The sequence below is a fragment of the Trachinotus anak genome, unplaced genomic scaffold (assembly GCF_046630095.1).
Source record: "Trachinotus anak isolate AG129_WGS33_773 ecotype Australia unplaced genomic scaffold, CSIRO_AGI_Tana_v1 ptg000002l, whole genome shotgun sequence".
Lineage (NCBI taxonomy): Eukaryota > Metazoa > Chordata > Actinopteri > Carangiformes > Carangidae > Trachinotus > Trachinotus anak.
Genome location: NW_027273853.1, coordinates 21,862,108 through 21,868,107, shown reverse-complemented (window position 1 = coordinate 21,868,107; position 6,000 = coordinate 21,862,108). Strand labels below are relative to the sequence as shown.

At 38.8% G+C, this 6,000-nt stretch overlaps 1 long non-coding RNA gene across 1 annotated transcript; it reads right to left on the bottom strand.

Moving 5' to 3' along the window:
- Positions 1-829: 829 nt before the first annotated feature.
- LOC139627235 (uncharacterized) lies at positions 830-5,722 on the bottom strand. Its single transcript, XR_011692538.1, has 4 exons — positions 5,405-5,722; positions 3,912-4,085; positions 2,853-2,941; positions 830-1,933 (listed from the first exon to the last, which is right to left on the bottom strand). It is a non-coding gene; the product is annotated as an uncharacterized lncRNA (long non-coding RNA).
- Positions 5,723-6,000: the final 278 nt, after the last annotated feature.

The following is a 6,000-nucleotide window of genomic DNA, read 5'->3' as shown; positions in this document are numbered from 1 at the left end:
GTCATCTGTCTCATTTTCTCTGTGGCAGGAGGGACTGTGTGGGTGTGGGTGCAAATAAACAAATATTTCTGAATCAGTGGGTCAAGTGGGGTGCAAGGTGGTTTCATATCAAGTGACAGAACAACTGAGGTTGCCAGGAATAAGAATTTTGACTGAATAATGTCCCTTTCTTAGTTTTTTTTTAGAGAGCTGACAAAGCTATCAGTGTAACAGGCCAACCAAACACCGACATGTTTGTTCAGTGTTTGAGCAGTGTCCATCCCTGAAGATAATGTGGTGATCGCTCCTGGTGTCACAACTACATTTGCACAAACATTCAGTTATGTTTTCAAAAGCTACAGCTGTTTAAATCCATTGTCCTCCATCTCCATGGCCGATAGCAGGTAGTGCATGGTGGACTGAGGGGATGACGCCCTGTCTATGAATCCGACAGCAGATTGGCAGAACTGAACTGAACATATTTACACTGACAGTGAAAAACAGATGTTAATAATTTAGCTGTTGCCCTCGCCAACAGGTGAAGGTAGTTTTTAATCGTGGAAGTAACTGCGTTCAGTCTCAGAGCACTAGTCTGATGTTATTATGACACAGGCTTTAGGGAAAAAGAAACATTAACACACCTCTTCTATTTTATCTTCACTGTGTGGATGTGAAAGTTCTGGAGTAGCTGATTAAACGCAGCATTGATGAATTAAATAATCAAACTTCGCACTGAAAACTTAAAAAAATGCATCATTTAAAAACAATCCAGGAACATATGTTAATGGCAAAGTGGAATTTCAGCCAGGAAATGCAGTACCATGCAATGGAGAGATATGTAGGGTTGGCGGCTCGCAAATGACCCCATGGTCGTGTGCGGTCATTTCTTTCCCAGCATGTTGTTCAGAATAAGATTGAAACATGAGGATTTAATGGAGACTTACGAGAGTAAAACTGATTTTACGGTCCAGGGTCATGTGGACTTTACCTCCTAATTTTTCCCATTTGTCCAGCTCAGACAAGAAATTTAACTGTTGATTAATTATGTTACTAAATTTTGTTGAAAAGTTTTGTCTACAAACCGGATTTGTTTATAGGCAGATAAAGTCTGAATCTTGGTCGATTCATTTTTGTAACTTTCCAGAATCAACATTTCTACGAGCAGGCACACTTCAAGCAGTGATCGGCAAAAGGTGAGAAAGTAAGCAGGACTTTTATCGCCAAAGCTTTCTTCTCCTGTCACTATTCACACAACTAACTCTGACACTTCTTTTTTTATCCCACCTTCAAATGAAGCCATTCAGAACAGCTATAAACACTTTTGCCCTCCTTTACATTTTGTACAAGCTAGTTTGTTTCAAGCATACCCCAACCATAACAACACCAGCCCCCTTAGCTGGCGTCTGCATAAAGAAATAAATGGAGCACTTAAACAGGAGACTCACAGTAGAACATGAATTACTGTAGAAGGGGTCAAAACAGCTTGATACAGGAGGAGCAGGTGACTTGTACTGACCTGCACAACTGGCAGCCTTTGCAATCAACAACAAAAAAACTCCAAGTGAGGGTTTGATGTGAGTACAACATTGGAGTTATTATTGCTCATGTAAATATCAACCATTATCTGTCTCTGTTACACTATGTAAATCAGCAGACCTTGCAAATAGCTGGCATAAATTGTCAATGTTGATAACACTGACAACTGTTCATTAAAATACTGTGAGATGACCATAGGGTCAAGAACGTACATTTGTATCCATGGAAACGTGAGGTTCGAAGCCTTGTCCTATACAGCAGCGGCCAAGCGCCCACACATCACGATGGGGAGCACTTCAGACGTGTCACACTACATGACTGAAGACAGCAAAGGCTCAGCCTACAGTCCGGAGGGTGGACATTTGGATTCAGCTACAGCGAGGATGGATACTGCCTGCAGCGCTGTATTGGAGAGCAGCTGGGCAACATTTGCAAACACATCAGATATGATTTCTTCTGGTATAAGTTAGCGTTAATGAGGAGTGAAAAAATAAAAAGACCACAGAGAGACATGGGGAGGATTTGATTTGGACTCTAAATACTAATGCACACTCACATAGTGAAATCACACTTCTCACCCTTGTTGCTTCCCTGAGTATTGTGGGTAAGTAACCACAACTGGTTGATCTCATGGTGTGGTCAGATTTGGACAGATTCCATAGCGTGCATTAGCACAACAAGGTGAGGGAGCCGGTGTGAGAGAGTGTGGTTTGTAAGAAACCAGAGAGCTGTGATGACGGTTATGAATCACAGGGAGTACAGTAATTATTTGTACACCACAGAAGCAAGCTGGTGCAGGGAGCATGATGAATGTTTTACAATGTGACTAAATAACTGGAAGACTGGGCTGGAACAATGTATTCTCCAAACATTGAAATCCACACACAAAGTGCAAGACAGTAGAATAAGACCATTCATGTTAACTTTCAAGTGACCTGAAAATCGACCTTATTTTGGCCAAATAAATATGTATGTCTTCATCACTGAAAGTGACACCTTTTATATTACTACAGTGACCCAATATCATTTAAACATACTGATTATAGCTGCTTTAACAACTGTGATAATGTATGATAATAATAATACTTGATATGACCCAGAAAACTCCATCTTCATGATTAGGTCAAGGGTCAGAATTAGCTACAGAGCAGCAGTTGCCGGGGATTCAGTGAGTAGATCAGAAACACTTGTAGCCAATTTGATGTGTGATCATTCAATTGACGTAATGTCTATAGTTTCTATGCGTCATTCTTCTGTTCTATTTCTTTCTTCCTCTTTTGTACCTGTTTAACTGTGTTAAATCCCATTTTGCTGTTTCTGTCACAACACTGCTTTACCTGCGATCCATACAGAAGTGTCAGCCTTGGGCAGGTGAGGAACCGGTGTGATGTTTCCAAAATTCTCACATTATCACATTCTGTATTTTCTGATAAAGAAGAAAACAAGAGAAAACATCTCATGTGGGTGGTAACACACGCAGTCACAGAGAAAATACATTCCTGTCAAGGCTGGGAAATCTATTAGGGACTTTGACTTTTCACATAACAGAAGAGCTAATCTTTGGTGTCTGAAAACAACAGATTGTTGAAATTAAGTTGTACTTAGCATTATTTCCTTTTTTCCAAAGCTGGTTTTCTAAATCTAAAATGAATTTAAACATGTGGAAGCTGTAATTCTTGTATCTTTATTATCAGCACCAGATAAGGAAGCTGCCATGTTCACTCGGACATTCTTAAATACACACACAAACACAAACACAAACACAAAAAATAAAAATGCAGTACTTGATAAATTCAGCACCTATTACCCAAACTAATTCAATTTAGTGGGAAAAATATAACTATTGAATAATTTCACTATTTATATTAAATAATATTACTATTAAATAATCCTCATATTCAAAAACACCACTGGCCAATTCTCTGTATTTTGAATGTTCTGAGCAGGAGTTTGATGTAGGCTACACTTTGCAGTATAGAAAAGGCAGACTCTCTGCAGGCTGGTCAGCTAATTAAATGACTGCTTGGCCTCAGCAGCAGTTAATGCTGTTCAATTATGAATGAGAGAGATGGGGTGAAGAGGGCAGCACAATCAATGGCAGGGAGGGTTGCAGGGATGGATGGAGGGATGGTGAAAAGATGGGATAAAAAGGATAAAAACAAGGCAGAATGAGGGAGGGAGTTGAACGAAGGGAGCATATAAAGGATGAAGAGTAATCAGAGCGAAGACAGAAAGGAAAAGGGAGACAGAGGAAGAAAGAAAACCTTCTCTTCAAGCCAACATAGGCAGAGGTTCACACTTGATGTTGTGTCAGTGTTTTGCTGCTTTGAACTTGACAGTGGAGGGTCTAATTTAGTGTCAGTCTGGCTGGAACGGGCCCTTTGGCGACATGGCACCTGGTGTTTGTTTTGGTCCTCCTGACAGTCAGAGGCACCTCTCTTTATCTCCCTCTCTTTCGTACTGTCTCTCTGTCTCTTGTGAAATCTTTGTCTGGATGGAAGTTGTTTCTCTCTGCTGCTGTCTCCTGCTTCTCTGTCTGCTGTTCCTGCTCTGGCCTCATATTTTGTTGTCTGTAACAGAAGAGAACATTTCATTTCAGTCTTTCTTAATTCCTCTCTTTTGTTTCCCTATATTTGATTCTACTAAATATAGAGTTACATAACACTCCAAATAACCTGATACAGTTTACAAACATAATTGTGGCAAACAAACAAAAGCAGGCTTCTCATTCTCCAGCCATGGATTTCTTTGGCTGGAAACATGAATGTTATTGCCATATTTCTTCACCTTTAGCTTGCTAGCGTAAGCTAAAAGTGACGCTCAAACTCTGTGAATTGGTTGAAAAACGTTCCAGCTGATATTTTAATGCTTCCAGTAGTTTTGTTTGGAAAAAGGTTTTGATTATGCAACTAATGGCTACATATATAATATAAACCGGGCTAAAAGGCTGAAACTACACTTCTCAGACATCAGTCAACATCCTCAGCAGCTGATGATCGATAGAAGACATTGTTATTGCAAAGTAACTCTACTTATTCCTACTATCAAACTGCAGCATTATTCATAACAACGTAATTAAAATGTTATTTGTTCTTAGGTAGCCCTTGAATGCTTTGTATACCTACAATAAAGCAGTGGTGTGGTAAGCGGTGCTTCACCAGCTAAAGCTAAAATTAGATATCAATTAGAACAATAGTGAAGTGGAAATATTACCTCTCCTTGTATCTGATCTGTTTGATTTTGATTTGATTTGAATTATCTGAAATGATTTGATTTGATTTCTGTTTATTTGCAAATATAAAACATCACAAATACAATGTATATGTTTTTTTATGAACTGAATGTGCAGGTGAGGTAAGAAACCCATTGAGGGCTTATGTTAAAGCCCTCCAAAAATTTAGATCATACAAAATGACAAAAGAAAGAAAGAAAGAAAGAAAGAAAGATAAAAAATAATGAAAGGAAAAAGAAATAAGAAAACAATAATTGCATTGCATTGATCATATCATTTACTGCCCACTTATGGCCATAGTAGGCTACTGTTTCTGAAAGCTAGCTTGAATACTATGACTACATTTTCGTCATTTTCGTGTGTGTGACTGGATCCCATGGCTTTGAAAGTCTGGGTCTTGTCAAGCAGAGAGTGAAGCAGCAGTTTTTGGATGTTTGCACATGCGCATTGAGAATAATCCTGCACATTATACTGCACATACGATATTTACTGTCAGTTCAAAGGTATAATCCAAAACTTCTTCAGCCAGGAAGGAGAGCAGAAAGGTGAAGATGTCCAGCCAGAGAGCGGCCAGATGCAGGAGAGAAATGTTCAGCACAGGCAGCGCAAAAGCATGAGACAGGACAGTCCCTGAATTTAAGGGAGATTTGTTACTACCTGCTGTCATGAAAAGGAAAGTTGGTCCATTTTTCCCATTTGTGTAGTAAACAGCTGAATCGCACATTTAGATGGTGGTTAATTCATTCCTTATAATTCCTCAGTTTTCCAAGTTTTGCTCTTGTGTTTTCGGCTTTTGGGGGATGATTAAGAAAATAAACCACATTTGTCTTTAAATGCAGACTGTTGCTACACTATGATTAGACAATCACTTTTCAGGGGACAGGTTTAGTGAACGGTCAATTACAAATTGCTATGCAGACACTGCAGCACAAACCCTTTCAGAAAAAAAATACCTGTTTTTTTTCTGCCTTACTGAGAAATAATTTTAATAGAGAGTGACAAATATTATGTAGATGATGTAAATTATATTCAAAATAAAAATATTCCGTAACCATAGAAAACCAGAAGTTCTTTGGTGTTTTGTCTGTAGAGAACAGACTGGCACAGAAAGGTTGCAGGTTGTATCGGGGTCCTGTGTTTAAAATCTCTATGTAAGAGTTTGTCTCTCTTTGTTTTCCTACTTATTGTCTTTCACTTAATCTTTTCCTACAATCACATTTCAATAAAAATAGAAAGAACACAATACAATTGAA